We start from the raw sequence: 16,690 nt of genomic DNA on the forward strand, positions 1-16,690 counted from the left end.
ACCTTCTATGCCTCTAACATCTTTTTTTATTTATATTCTGTGTTTGCCCTGAGAATTTGGTAAAGTCATCTTGAAAATGCCAGTTTGCCCAAGCTCTGCTGAGGGGAACCAAAGGAAGGAGTTTATTTATATTATTCGTTGGCCTGAGTTTTCAAAGCCTAATACCCCACCCCATGAGCCAGACTCAGTGGTGGCTGTGCCCAGCCTGAGATGAGTGCCACAAGGGAAAAGCCCCGTGGTCTCACTCGACTTCCCTACCTGTCACGTCCCTCCAGCCCTGCAAGAGAGATCTCCACGTACGTGGCCCCAGAGAACACTTTTGGTTTCCCCTACCCGCCCAGCGCTACCAGCAAGTGTTGCTGAAGACAGCAACAGGGTTCAGGACTGTTGACAACTGGCCTTGCCCAAGACTCTCAATTCAGTCCATAACGCTGAGCTTCCGGGTTTGTTTCTTTCCCCCTTGCAGCCCCTAGCTTGTTTGCATGCCATTCTTTCCTGGGCATGTATCTACACACCCAAAAAAGAGCCAGACAAGCATGAAAGGCAGAAACTCAATGCAGTGTTTGGGACTCTGGCTTAAGAGCCCATGAGGGAGGTCCCAGCATTACTGGAAGACAGGAGCTTGGCTTCCAGGTACCACTGGTGTCACCAGCTGAACAATTTCCCAGTGGCAGGAAAAAGGAGAAATAATAACCCTCAGAGCCATGCGAGTCTGGCTGAGTGTGCAGAGCAGGCAGGGCCTGGGGGAGCCCAGACCACAGCAAGAGCCCTGGGGCTGCCTTTTCTGGAAGTTGAGTCTTTAACTTCCAAAAATAGGATCTAAAAGCCAGAGGGCTCCCTAGTGGAGTGGAGATTTAATTTAGATAGAATGTGCAGAAAGAAGCATGAAATCGGAACTGACAGCAGATGAAGGGCTAGTATGTTTCTTCCAATATGTGACCTGAACTCTAAATAGAAAGAAAGTGATTCTCCACCACATCAGATTGTTAAAGTCATTGTCACATCCCCAACCACAGGTGCTCACTGCCACAGGGCTGCTCCCTCTGCTGTAAGAAAGAGCCTGATTCTCACGCTGTGGGTAGGTGGGCACGAGCTACTGGGGGCAAGGAAAATTTTAGTATGATCCTTCTAGTACAGCGACGCCAACAAGGATCCTTTCACTCACATCCTTCCTTCAAACTGGCTTGTTGATTTTGGCCATGGGCATAACTGGATGGATATGGCTCCTTAATGAAGTCTGTCATTAAGTTTTTCCCCTCTCATCCCATTTATTACATTTTATTGTATTCTCATCAGATTCACTCCAAGTAATAATAAAACGACATTTATAGTCATTGACTATATTGCAAACCCAATGTCAAGCAGTTTAGATGAATTGTCTCTTTTAATCATCACATCAACCCTGTGAAGTCGGTGCTATAATTATCCCCTTTTTAGAGATGAGGAATCTGAATTTCAGGGAGAGTTCGGGTGATTAGCTCCAGAGCTGGGATTCAAACCCCTGGCCCATCTGACTCTTCAGTCTAAGCTCTGATGCTATACCACTTCTGTAGACTGTAAGCACAAAGGTAGGAATGGTGGTGTTCATTCACCCATTCAACAAATATTTGCTGAGCAAATACTACAGATTGTTTGAAGCTATTATAGGTGTTAGGGGTAGGGTAAACAGCAAGGTTGCTGTTTGTAAAACGCTAACATTCTAGAGATGAGAAAACAGACAAGAAACAAGTAACTCAATAAATGAAAAAGATAAATCAGACAGTGGTAAATATTAAAATTACAAGAAAACAAGGGGATATGATGGATAATGACCAGGTGCAAGCGTGTGGCTGAGAGGGGGAGTGTAACTTCAGCCTGAGTGATTGAGGAAGATCTCTCTTTGAAGGTAACATTTGAGCTGAGACCTGCAGAATGAGAAGGAAACAGCCATGTGAAGACCTCGGGAAAGAAAGGCCCCGTCAAGGGTCTGAGATTTGTGTAAGCGTAAACAGGAGGCTCATGTGACTAGAGCAAAATGAACAAAAAGATTCTACCTGATACTGGAGGCAAGGTTTTATTTTCAGTGCCATAGTGAGCCAATGTTGTCTGTTTTACCACTGAATCAACAGCCCTTGGTAATGTGTTCAAGGTACATGTTAATCATCACTGAATAAAATGTTTGTTGCATAAAGGAGTGAAAGAGTGAACAATGCTTGTAGCTCTAAGGAAACCGGTATGGAATGGTGTGCCCTGTAGTGGACTGAGACCTTGATATTGAGCTCAAGACGCAGAGCCCTGCCTTCCCCCTCTACTGCACACTGTGAGAGCCTGAGTGGGCGGCTAGACTGCCTAGAAGACACTGCAGAACTAAGAACCGCAGATCAAAGATCTTTCTCATTATATTGCGTGCCATTATGTTTCCCATATGTTTCTTTTTTTAATGAAACTAGATCACTGCTTACAAAAGACTGCATGAGCTCTCCGACCCATCCACTTCACAGTTCCCTTGGCTCAGCCTCTCCCCATCTCACAGGAACTGAGACAAAGTGGGTGTGGAACCACCGTCATATTTGTCGTCAGCTCAACTAACGACAGGAGGGGAGAGGCCCTGGGCTCTGACCCTGGGCCTTTAGAAGATAGCAGTTCTTCTTCCCATGTCTGTTCCCAGGGGCCTGGAGGTGCACGGATGAAGGTAGTCCATGCCACCAGGGCCCTCAGGCCACCACTCAGAGCACAGTGAAATGATGTGAATCTCCCGCCCATAGACACCCCCACCTCCCAGTAGTCTCCCCCCACCCCTCGCCCCTAACTCTACGCCTCTTCTGAGATGAGGCCCAGCTCCCGTCAGAAGGAGCAGGGCCTACAGGCTGTAGAACTTGAGGCTCCTGTCCGTGCCTGTTGAAGCAAGAACTTGGCATGATGCCCGAAGGCCACCCCAGTGGTCAGGCCGCTATGCTCTGTAAAGTGAAGAATCTCCATCCACTTTTTGCAGATGTAGATCTGGACATCTGTGCCCTCAAGAGCCAGATAGGTACTGCTCTGGTCAAAGATTAGTGACTTTACCTCAAAGTTGTTACAAAGTTGCTACAGTTTAGATGTTTATCCCTTTCAAATCTCATGTTGAAATTTGATCCCCCATGTTGGAGGTGAGGCCTAATGGGAAGTGTTTGAGTCGGGGGGCAGAGCCTTCATGAAGAGAGTAAGGCCTCCCCTTGGGAGTGAGTTCTTGCTCTATAAGCTCCCACAAGAGCTAGTTGTTAAAAAGAGCCTGGAACTTCCCCCATGCAATCTTGCTTCCCCCTTGCCCTGTGATTTCTGCACAGACTGGCTCCACTTCCCTTCCGCCATGAGTGGAGGCAGCTTGAGGCCCTCACCAGATGTATATGGGGCACCATGAGTCTTGGACAGCATGCAGAACCATGAGCCAAAATCAGCCTCTTTTTAAAAGAATAAATTAGCCAGCCACACAAAACAGACTAAGCAACATGAAACAGACTAAGACATGTTGCATACAGGGATTAGGAGGAGGAAGTGGGCATGCCATTGCTGGGTGTGCGTGGTGCCCCTACAATCTATACTATAGCTTCATTGCTTGGCTGAATGTGTTATCCCCTTCAATCTCTGAAGGACACAATGTATCTAACACACAGGAGGAAGCCATAGAGCCCTGTGGGCTATAACCCTCATTTCTGGGCAACAGATTCTGAAGATTCATGCTTGCTGCTTCCAAGGAATCCAGGTATGAGCAAGGAAAGAACTTGGCAAAGAATAAGCCTTCCCAAGGATGAGAAATAATGGGCTTAAGCCAATCTATACCTAATAAAATTTGCCTGGCTCATGTTTTGCCCTCCTTCAAGCTGCCTATGATGCCATCTGATGAAAAAAGGTTTTCTGATTATCTCCAAGCTGCAGATTCACCATAGGAAGCAAGCATGCAGACCACTTTAAATAGTTACCTGGCACATTCTTATTTTACCAAGAATTTTATCAGCCTGCCTTAATAATGTTTCCACCCCTCCAAGTGCTATAGGTAAATGACATGTATATAAGGTCAAAGAGATGACACCTGGACCAGAAACAAAGTGTGACTGTAAACTGTGTGAATTTTAACCTCCATGTCCTACATCTCTTTCATTTTTTCCCCACCATACTCCTAGCACCACTACCCCAAAATTGACCCCATGTACAGCAAGAGGTGGGTGATGACAGCAGTGTAGCTTTGGGAGCAGACCTGGTTTTGAATTCCAGTTTTCCTACTATTAGCAGTATGATCTCAGTTGGGCTACTCAACCTCCATGTGCCTCAGTGAGCCAATCTGTAAAATTAAAAGAATCATGTTGTGAAGACAAAAATGCATCAAGTACCATAGCACCTAACTCCATGTCTAGCATATATTTGACCCTCCTTGTTCTTCTCATCCTTCCTCCCACAACTAAAGGCCCACTCACTTGGCTCCCTAAGGATGTTGGATAATGCAGAGGGAAGATACAAACTATTTCTCATGAAGATGTTAATATCAAGTAACAACAATTTTATGTATTTCCCTTCCAAGTGATATCTGTGTTCCAGCACACAAAGTCTAATCCGCAGCAAAGAATTCCTAGTTCAAGGATTTCATGCCATACTGGCAGAGAGTAAGAAAGTCTTCCCTAAATACACTGCAAGCAAACTGGGGCCATGTGTGAGTGTACCATGTGATTATGCCCACTTCCACATGGTGCTACCCTAGTTTATTCAAACAGAGAGGCTAATTGAGGAAAACACACATAAAGCTTGGGGAGTGCAAATCTTAGGCAAATTCTCTCTTGAAAACAGATAAAAAAAAATTCATTAACTCAGAAAAAAAAATTCAATTCATACAGTTCTTCAGCCAGATTCACTTTCATGATGACTTTAATAAATGTGAAAAGTCCAGCCTGCTCTCAAATAGCTAACTAGCCAGGATGTGTGTTCTTTCAAGCCTGCCTGCTTTCACATCCCCTCTTCTCTCTGTCTAGAAAGCTCTTATCATCCCTTTTGCACCTGGAAAAATCCTATTCATCTTTGAAGGCCTAGCTCAATTGTCATATTCTCTGTAAAGCTTTTCAAAATCTTCATCCAACCATCCAGCAAAATTAGTCACATAATTCCTTGTCTCTTAGCGTTTTGTTCCTACCTTTGGAATAAAGCTCACCATAGTTTATTCACACATCACAGTGCAGTGTAGTTAGTCGTTTATGCTCAGTTTCCCATAGTTGGAGGGCAAGGTCTCTGCTTTATTCATGTTTGTATTCCTGGTATCATGCACTGTGCCTGGCATGTGTGCCTCAGTAAATGTTGGTGGAATTGAACTCATTAATTTTGGGGAAAGTACTGAATCTCCTCAAGTTACAGTTTCTTCCTCTATAAAAGGTGACAAAGATGTCTACAACAGAATGTCAGTGTCCACATTAAATGATATGTCAAATGAAAAATATTGTCTTGCATCCAGCATAGACTCTTTTACATAAGTAGCTCACTAGGAGTTGATTAAATTCATCTATTCAGTAAAATTAGTTAGAAACTTTCCTTAGTGCATCCCAATGAACAACACAGGCAATGACCCTGGTCCCATGGAATTTATATCTCAAAGGAAGAAGATAGCTAATGGCTAGTAAACAAATAAATATGCCAGAAAATATTAGAGATAAAGACTTTGAAGAAAATTAAAAGGATGTTGATAAAGATAATTACTTAGGTAAGGGAGGTAATAGGAAATGCTTTTCAGAGGAGATGATATTTAATTCACATAATCAAAAGTCACCCTGTGAAAATCTCTGGGAGAAGGGCATTCTAGACTTTGCAATAGCAAGTGGAAAGACCCTGTGACAGGTACAAGATTGAAATACTCTAGAGAAAAATGAAGCAAGTATGATGGGAGTCTTTTCTACTTAAGGAAAAAGTGGAGGATATGAAGTTGCAGAGGTAGACAGGGGATAGATCATGTGGGGACTTAGGCTATGATGAGGAATTAATATCTTATTCAAAGTGCACTGAAAAACTATTTAAAGGTTCTTAATCAGAGTAGTGACATGAACTGATTTATGTTTATAAAAGTTTACTGTAACAATTATTTAGAGAATAAATTGTAGGGGAAAAAATGGAAGCAGAGAGACCAGTTAGGAGGATCCTATAGTAGTCTAAGAAGATGTGGACTTGATGAGGCTGATGGAACTGAAGATGGAGAAGAGACACATGGGGACACCTGGATTTCCACCCCCACCTGGGGGTAATGTGGTGCTCATCCCCTTCCCAGATGGGGTAGTGTCAAAGGCATAATAGAAAGCCAGGACTTTCACCATCACTCAGTAATAATAAGACCACCTCGACTACAGTGTCAGTGGAAACCACATGAGGAAACAAAAATTCTACCTCCCTCAATCAGTAGTAAGGAGCCCTCATCTCCACCCCAGGATGCCAATAGAGGATGAGTGGGGAACATGGACTTGAACTTCCACCTGGCAGAACAAGGTGGTGTCCCCTTCTCCCATGCCTTAGGAGTGCCAGATTAAATCAGTTTTAAAAATAGGTTTAAATAAGGTCTAGAATCCCATATGTAATATGAAAATGGTGGTCAGGTTTTAATTTTAAAAATCACTTGTTATATAAATAAATTGAATGCTTCCAAACTGAAAGAAAAATGACAACTAATAAATGCCAATCCCAAGATGACAGAGATGTTAAAATGATATGACAAAGATTTTAAAGCAGCCAAAATAAGAATGCTTCAACAAGCAATTACAAACCTGCTTGAAACAAATAAAAAATAGGAAATAGAAGATATAAGAAGAATCTAATGGAAATTTTAGAACTGAAAATTAAAATAACTAAAATAAAAATCTCAGTGGATGGGCTCAACAGCAGAAGGAGGAAACATAGGAAAGAGTGAATTGAAAGATAGAACAAGCCGGGCGAGGTGGCGCACGCCTGTAATCCTAGCACTCTGGGAGGCTGAGGCGGGCAGATAGCTCAAGCTCAGGAGTTCGAAACCAGCCTGAGCAAGAGCGAGAGCCCGTCTCTACTATAAATAGAGAGAAATTAATTGGCCAACTAATATATAGAGAAAAAATTAGCCGGGCATGGTGGTGCATGCCTGTAGTCCCAGCTACTCGGGAGGCTGAGGCAGGAGGATTGCTTGAGCCCAGGAGTCTGAGGTTGCTGTGAGCTAGGCTGATGCCATGGCACTCACTCTAGCCTGGGCAACAAAGGGAGACTCTGTCTCAAAAAAAAAAAAAAAAAAAAAAAGAAAGATAGAACAATAGAAAGTACTCAATATGAAAAATAGATAAAATAGATTTAAAAAATAAAAAGTGTCTCAAGCAACTGTGGCACTATAAAAAAGATATAACATTCATGTAAAGGCTGAAAATGTACTCAAAGAAATAATGGCTGAAAAATTCCCAAATTTAAAAAGACCTACAAATTCAGGAAGATGAGCAAACTCCAAACATGATAAGCCAAAAGAAATCCATGCCAAGACACATTATGATTAAACTTTTTAAAACTAAAGACAAAGAAAAAAATCTTGAAAGCAAACAGAGAAAAATGGCAACTTACCTACAGCATAAAAACAATGACAGAGTTTTCATCGGAAACCACAAAGAAGCCAGAAGGAATTGGCACACTATTTTTCAATGCTGAAAGAAAAGAACTATCAATCAAGAATGATATACCCAGTGAAAATGTCTTTCGGGAATTAATTAAATATCAAGACATTCTCAGATGAAGGAAAACTAAAATAATTTTTCACCAACAGACCTGCCAAAAAGAATAGCTAAAGGAAGTTCTCCAAACAGAAAGACAATGATCAAAAGAGGAACCTTAGGCCGGGCGCGGTGGCTCACACCTGTAATCCTAGCACTCTGGGAGGCCGAGGCGGGCGGATTGCTCAAGGTCAGGAGTTCAAAACCAGCCTGAGCGAGACCCCGTCTCTACCATAAAAATAGAAAGAAATTAATTGGCCAACTAATATATATATATATAAAAATCAGCCGGGTATGGTGGCTTGTGTGTAGTCCCAGCTACTCGGGAGGCTGAGGCAGGAGGATCGCTTGAGCCCAGGAGTTTGAGGTTGCTGTGAGCTAGGCTGACGCCACGGCACTCTAGCCTAGGCAAGAAAGCGAGACTCTGTCTCAAAAAAAAAAAAAAAAGAGGAACCTTAAAACATCAGAAAGGAAGAAACAACACAGTAAGCAAAAACAACAGTAAATACAAGAGGTTTTCCTTCTCTTCTTGAGTTTTCTAAATTAGGTTTGAAGGTTGAAGCAAAAATTATAACACTGTCTGATACAGTTCTAAATGCATGTAGAGGAAATACATAAGACAATTATAAATGGTGGGGGGTAAAGAAACATAAAGAAAGGTAAGATTTTTATGCTTCACTTAAACTGGTAAAATGACAACAGCATTAAATTGCAGTAAGCTTTATATACATAATGTAATAACTAGAGCAGCCAAAAAAAAAGGTAAGAGATATAAAAACTATAGATAAATCAAAATGGAATTCTAAAATATATTTCAGTAACACACAGGAAGGCAAGAAAAAGAAAACCGATTAGAACAGGAATCAAAAAAATAAAATGGAAGACTTACATCCTAACATGTTAATAATTATATTAAATGTAAATGTTCTAAAAACAAATTTAAAAACAGAGATTGGCATGTTGGGTTGCAAAACATGACCTAACTATATGATGTCTACAAGAAACTTACTCAAAGGAATAAAAGTAAAAGAATGGAAAAAGATATATCATACAAACATTAATCAAAGGAAAGCCAGAGTAGCTATATTAATGTCAGGTAAAGTAGACTAGACTTCAAATCAAAGAAAATTACCAAAATAATGAGGGACATTACATAACAAAGGAAGCAATCAATTAAAAAGATATAGCAATCCTAAATGTGTATGCAGTAAACAATAGAGCTGCAAAATATGTGGAAAAAAACTGATAGAACTGAAATGAGAAATAGACAAATTCACAACTATCATTGGAGACGTTGACACCCTCTCTCAACTAATAAACAACTGAGCAAGGATACAGAAAAACTCAATACCATCAGCCAACAGGTTAGCATAAAATATTCCACTCAGTAACAGCAGAATCGACAGATTTTTCAACAGTCCATAAATCATATACCAATACAGACCATATGTTTGTGGCATAAAACAAACTTCAATAAATTTTAAAAAATCAGAATTATACATAATAAAAAGAAAAGACACAAATTACCTATATCAGGAATAAAACACAGACTATCACTATAGACCTACAGATATTAAAGGATAATAAGGGACTATTATAAATGACTCTACACACACAAATTTAACAACTTAGGAGAAATGGATCAATACCTCAAAAAACACAAATTATCATACATCATCTATTATGAAACAGATAATCTGAATAGCCATATAATATTAAGAAATTTTAATTTGTAATTTTAAAACTAAAAATAAAGCTCTAGGCCCAGACTGTTTCACTGGAAAATTTGAATAAGATTTAGCATCAATTATATACAGTCTCTTCCAAAAAATAGAAGAGGAAAGATTTCCCAGTTCATTCTTAAAAATCATACTACCCTGATACCAAAACCGGACAGAACATTAAGAAAAGAAAGAAAGCTACAGTAGGCTGGGCGCTGTGGCTCACGCCTATAATCCTAGCACTCTGGGAGGCCGAGGTGGGCGAATTGCTCAAGGTCAGGAGTTCGAGACCAGCCTGAGCAAGAGTGAGACCCTGTCTCTACTAAAAATAGAAAGAAATTAATTGGCCAACTAAAATTATATAGAAAAAATTAGCCGGGCATGGTGGTGCATGCCTGTAGTCCCAGCTACTAGGGAGGCTGAGGCAGGAGGATTGCTTGAGCCCAGGAGTTTGAGGTTGCTGTGAGCTAGGCTGATGCCACAGCACTCTAGCCCAGACAACAGAGTGAGACTCTGTCTCCAAAAAAAAAAAAAAAGAAAGAAAGCTACAGTCCAATATCCCTCATGAACACAGATGCAAAAAAAGTCAATAACAAAATATTAGCAAATGGGATTCAGCATTATACAAAATGAACTATACACCATGACCCAATGACAGTTATTCCAGGGATATAATGCTAGTTTAATATTTCAAAATCAATCAATATAATCCACCATATTAACAGGCTAGCAAAAAAATCATATGATCATATCAATTAATGCAGAAAAATGATCTGAAAAAATTAAAACTCATTCTTGATTTTAAAAAACCCTCAAAATAATAGAAATTGGGGGGACTTTCTTGGGAAGAGAAGAGAAGGTAAAGCTGTTCTTAAATTTATTTATTTATTTATTTTTTTGACACAGAGTCTCACTCTGCTGCCTGGGCTAGAGTGCCATGGCGTCAGCCTAGCTCACAGCAACCTCAGACTCCTGGGCTCAAGCAATCCTGCTGCCTCAGCCTCGCGAGTAGCTGGGAATATAGGCATGCGCCACCATGCCCGGCTAATTTTTTCTATATATTTTTAGTTGGCCAATTAATTTCTTTCTGTTTTTAGTAGAGACAGGGTCTTGCTCTTGCTCAGGTTGGTTTCGAACTCCTGACCTTGAGCAATCCACCTGCCTCGGCCTCCCAGAGTGCTAGGATTATAGGCATGAGCCACCTCACCCAGCCGTAAATTTATTTCTTAAAATATAATAAAAGGAAAAAAACAAATAGAAGGAACTTTCCTCAAATTGATAAGGAGTAGCTACAAAAAATTATACCTAGTGTTATACTTAATGGGGTAAAAGAATGAATGCTTCCTCCCTAAGACTGGGTACAAAGCAAGAATATTCACTCTCACTACTTTTATTTGGCATAATGCTGGAATATCCAGCCAATGCATTATCTATTGCAATTTTCACAATCAAATCAAAATGAATCATAAACCTAAAGTAGAACACAAAACTTCCTAAACTGAAATGCAAAGACAAAAAAGAATGAAAGACAGAATATTGAAGAACTGTGGGATGATTACAAAAGGTATAATGTAACATGCACATAATGGGAAGACCAGAAGAAAAAAGAGAAAAAGGAATGGAATAGTGACTGAGAATTTCCCAAAATCAATGATAGGCCCTTTAGTATACCTGGTGCTTCCTAGTCTAGGGTTCTAAAATGTACAGGACCCTCTGGATTGTTGCTAGGGTTGCTATAACAAAGCACAACAGACTGGGTGGCTTAAATAATAAAAATGTATTTTCTCACAACTCTGAAGACTGGAAGTCCAAGATCAAGGTGCCAACAGGGTTGGTTGCTTCTAAAGTCCTCTCCTTGGCTTGCAGATGGCTATCTTCTCCCTGTTTTCACATGACCTTCCCTCCATACAAGTCTGTATCCTAATCTCCTTCTTAAGGGCAATAATCATATTAGATTAGGGCACACCCTTAATTTTAGCGTAATTACCTCATTTTAACTTAATTACCTCCTTAAAGATCCCATCTCCAAATGTAGTCACATTCTGAGTTACTAGGGGTTAGGACTTCAACATATGAATTTAGGGAGAACACAATTCAACCCATAACACTTTCCTTATGCTCCTTCATGCAAATGCTTTCTATAACTCCCTCTACCTTCATCTTTCCAAAATTTTTCAATATTTTTTCCCAATGCCCTATTCCCTTTCTTTTTGCTGTTTATGATTTATTAATTTATAATTCTTTACTATTATTTTAGTAGTGCCTGAGGAAAGAGGGGGAGAAAAATAAATTTGCTTAATCCACCATTTTTATCCAGGAGTTCTTACCAATCCTTTTAAATACCACCTCCCACTGGAAAGTCTTCCTGCTGATGTTAGACCACAGTAATCTTTCCTTTCTCTTAATTCCTAATTCACTTAATACGTATTTGTCTTATTTCATTCTTTTAGCCTTATGAGTTCACATATAGGTTTTTAAGCAATGATGGTTTTTAATATCTCTACCCTCTGAATATCCAGTACTGAATTGTGTTCACTATTTGATTAATTGATAAAAATAAGTAAATTAACTTTATGAATTTGTAATATGACCCCATTCCTATAATTCAGATTCAATTTATATTAATGTTTTAACATAGTGGACCAATGAACACACTACGTCATGAAATTCACAAGGCACCATGGTATTATATGTAACAGCTAATGGAGCAAGAGGAGTAAAATTTCACGTCCAAGTCCCAAAATGAAGAGCACAGTGCCATCTCATGGATCAGCGCTGATAATGCAGCCCTTTAAAAAAAATAACTTGATACAGAGCTCCAAGCTAAGTAAAAAGCCTCTCAGAGCTATGAACGTAATTATACATGAAAATGAGACTGTTTGCTTTCCTTCTAACAAGTGTTCAGGGTAATGTAATTAAAATCAATATTGATTATTATAGTGATGAAAATCTTAGTCCTCATTTCAGTTCATTTACAGCACGTTAAGTTAACCTGTTAATAGGCTCTTTCAAGCTCTTCTAAGGACCTTCACTCCCCTATATGATTTTCTCTTTTTCTGAATTTCCACCAGGCCTGTATTTTTAAAACTCTCTGGTGGTTAATGCTGTCATGTGATTGGTTAGTGAAAACTTTGTTCTGCTCTGCTCTGCTCTACCAAATGCAATGCAAATCAGTTATGACGAAGAATGATACAGCAAACATGCAGTGCAGCCTAACTTTGTATCATATAATATTTCAGGCTGTAAGGGATGAAATTTACTCAACAGACTGTACACCAAGTTTGAGTGTTTTGACCAACTTACTCTGATTATCCAAATCAGGCTTTCTTGGATGGAAGAGAAGGTGACAGGGTAAGTAAAAAAAGGGCAAAATCAAATCCCAGGTACTGATTGTAACAGACATGAAACAAAACAAAACAAAATTAAAGCCAACATTTGGGGAATCAGAAGCATTTTCAGAATTCATGTGTGTTTACCAGATTTTCTTTTTCCTTTGAGAAGATTCTCCCATTGTTCTGGGAAACACAATTTGTTCTGGTGAGGCAGATCTAAGGTAAATACCTAGATCTGCTTCCTCTTCTCCTCCTCCTTCTCCATGTCCCCAGTTACACCACCCTTTTCACTTCTCAATAACCCTAAGCCCCACTTTGGCCTCCCAAGGCCTGCTTTTAGATTCCTTAGGGATCCTCCTCTCCAAAGAGTGAGGGTGATACAGGTTTTATCAGATCAAATCATCTCTGCTAATAGACTAATTAGCTCATATGTTGCCACTTTCAAATTATAGTAATGCCTTGGCTGAGTTAAAAATGCTTCTGTCTCTAAGAAGCCTAGGACAGGATTTTCAGGCATTCTGGCAAGCCAATAGGGAAATGAATTTTGCAAGGGGTCCTCTGGCACTTTGAGGTGCCTTGTCTAACCTAGGGCCATGATCAAGTCTGTAACCAAGCAGAGCTTCCACCACTGCCAGACTCTCTAGGGATAATACTGCCCTGGGTCTTGAATTGTAGGCTTATCAGGGTTAAAATCAGGTCAATAGCGACTTTACGTGGAAAAACAGACTGGCACCTCAATCATCTCTATTTATTGTTGGGCAAAATTGTGGATGAGAACTTTCCTTTGGTCTTCTCCTCATCCTAACAAGCTAATGCCTGCCCATGGAGCAGTAACTAATCACAAAGAACTCAAGGATGTTTAGCACTCACAAAAGCCTTGTACAAAGAGTAGAAAAGAGAGGACTGAACATGATATAATTTGGGGGACATCTAATCAAGGACCACAGGACTATGACAACATCTTGGTCTTGACTTGGATTGTTGTGACTGCAAATGTGCTACTTCACCATAATTCAGTATCTGCCTTCATAGTTATAGTTTTGCTCTGATGTTATAGAAATGCATATTCACTTATCCCAGTGAGTATAAACACCAAAATCACCATATTTTATTGCTTAAATGGACTCCATAAACACCAAAATAATATACTGATGGGAGGCAGGGGAAGTAGAGGAGGAACAGGCATCTCTGTAAGCCAGTAGTTCCAACAGACCTGAGTATCACAGACACTTAGCCACTGCCCACCACACACACCTCCCCCCGCTCAAGGAAGAGCAGCCCTTTCTGTACACTCCTAACTGCATTTTTGTGACATCATTTCCTCTTCAAAGTTCAGTCTGATGTTTATTTTACATCCAGGTTCCATGCACTGAAGTACTGAGGGGAAGAAGAGTGCTTCCTATGCACATCCTCCAAGTCCCTAGAAAGGCCTGTGACACACTAGAAAGGGGGCTGCCCTCGATGTAGGAAGATGGAGCTGCGGCCCCAGCCAAGGCTAGGCACTGACTCAGGTATCTCCCTGTCTGGACACTCCACCATGATCCCACAGTCTGCCCACATGGCCACGGCCCAGGGATGTCAGGCTATTATGGCCAGGATACAGTGAATCCAGTGACTTATAACAGGGCCCAAATAAACATTGACACCCCTTCCTGAGTGTGGACTACTCACAGAGGAGGTCTCTAGGCCCATCTTTTGCTTGAATGCATTTGCCATAGCAAACTGTGTCTGCCACACTCCCTTCTTTCACCATATCCTCCTCCCAGGTTTCAATATTGCACAACATCAGCAAAGATTAGACTTTCATTTTTGCTATGTGTGGAAGGAGACTTTCACAGATACTGAGCAGCCAAAATCTTGCTAAGAAATTAAAATTCACTTTCTTTTTTATTCCTGAGTGCTTTCTGCCCTGTACATGCTGCTTTTTGCAGAGGGTGGCAGTAATACCAAGCCAACGCCCACTGCCAGCCCGCCTTCTCCAGCTGCTGTGCTTTGTCACCATGATGAGGTTTCAGTGGCCGCCCTAGTGTAGAAGGAAGAGCATGAGTGTCTAAGTCACACTAACCTCTGCTTGACCACCAGCTTCTCAGGACAACCTATCCCTCTGTGTCTGTTTCCAGGATTAAGTGAGATAATATATGCAAAGCCCCTGCTATAGGGCCTGGCACACAGCAGGGTGTGTATAGACAGTAGCTAATAATGTCAGCAAGTCTATTTGAACTGCTATGAACAAGAAGACAGCGTCTCATATGAGAAACAGAAAATCATAACCCTATTCCTTTTCACACTCATTTGGTATTCAAAAAATGTTTTGGGGAGGAGCACTCTGAACACAATTCTATAAAACAGAATTAAAATAATCCTCATTGATAATAAAAAAGGTCTTTAATGTTCAGGCAAGTGCTCTGAGCCAGACTTAAAAGGTTTCATCTGCATACCTCATTCTCATTCCATAATGCTTGAATTCATTCATCATTCATTTATTTAGCAAATATTTATTAACTCCATATTAAGTGCTAAGTACTGTGCTTTGCAAATCATCATTTTAAAATACATTGCACATTTATAATCCCACTGATATGCAGACTAAATCTAGTTTTCACTTGTAGACAGTTCAGGCTGCTATAAAAAAAAAAATATATATATATATATATATATATATATATATATCATACACTGGGTAGCTTAAACAACAAACATTTATTTCTCACAAGAAATAAATGTTCTGACAAGTCCAAGATCAAGGTGCCAGCAGATCCACTGTCTAGTGAGGCCCCTCTTCCTGGTTTGAAGATGGCTGTCTCCTCATTGTATCCTCACATGAAAGGCAAGAAAAACAGAGAAAGAAAGTGGGGGCTGGGGGCACTCTTTCCTGCCCCTTCTTATAAGGTCAATAATCCCATCATGAGGGCCTCACCCAATTACTTCCCAAAGGCCCCATCTCCAAATACAACATAGTGCGGATTAGGTTTCAACATATGGATTTTCAGCAGGACACAACCATTCAGTCCATAGCACCTATGAATCCACACTCAGTGGTTTGTGGGGATAAAGTTGACTCAGTTAAGTCCACATTGTTAGTGGACTCCCTGAGAGGGGACCTGATACATGTTCCTGGAGCCAGTACAGAGTTCTGAGTTATGTCACTATTCACATGACTTTGGGTAAGTTATTTAACCTCTCCGGGTCTGTTTTCCCATCCAAGTAACAACTGCTGTAAATATCTCACTGCACAGTTGCAAGGGTCAAATAAGATAAACTGAGTGAAAGTGTCAAGAAAACTGTACAGTACCAAATATTTTGTTCCGATAAAAACTCTATCTTTTACTATTGCCCCAATTCTTTGGGACAAAGTTCCAGATGCATGCTAAATGGTACTGCAAATTCTGTTCTAGTGCATAATGGGTGGAATGACTAAGTCATCTACCCTAGTATATTTCCACTACTCTGGCTACAAAATGGTTTTTTAAAGTCTTTTTTTAAGATCAAATTAATTTATAATCACTTTTGCCTGGTGTTCGTGGATAATACACAGGAACAACTACCTCCAGCTAATTCTTCACCTTGTACTCAGTGAACTCAGTGCCACTCTGTGCTCTGCCCAATGCAATCTGGTGTCCATCCTGTGGTAGGAAGAAACTGCAGTAAGAGACTCATTACTGAAAGAGAACTAGGCCAGGGGTCAGAGAGTGTTTGTTATTTCAGTCACTTACCAGCACAGTTGAGAACACTTTTTTTTTTTTGAGACAGAATCTCACTTGTTGCCCAGGCTAGAGTGAGTGCCGTGGTGTCAGCCTAGCTCACAGCAACCTCAAACTCCTGGTCTCAAGCAATCCTTCTGCCTCAGCCTCCCGAGTAGCTGGGACTACAGGCATGTGCCACCATGCCCGACTAATTTTTCTATATATATATTAGTTGGCCAATTAATTTCTTTCTA

Source organism: Microcebus murinus, chromosome 10 (genome assembly GCF_040939455.1).
Source record: "Microcebus murinus isolate Inina chromosome 10, M.murinus_Inina_mat1.0, whole genome shotgun sequence".
Taxonomy (NCBI): Eukaryota; Metazoa; Chordata; class Mammalia; order Primates; family Cheirogaleidae; genus Microcebus; species Microcebus murinus.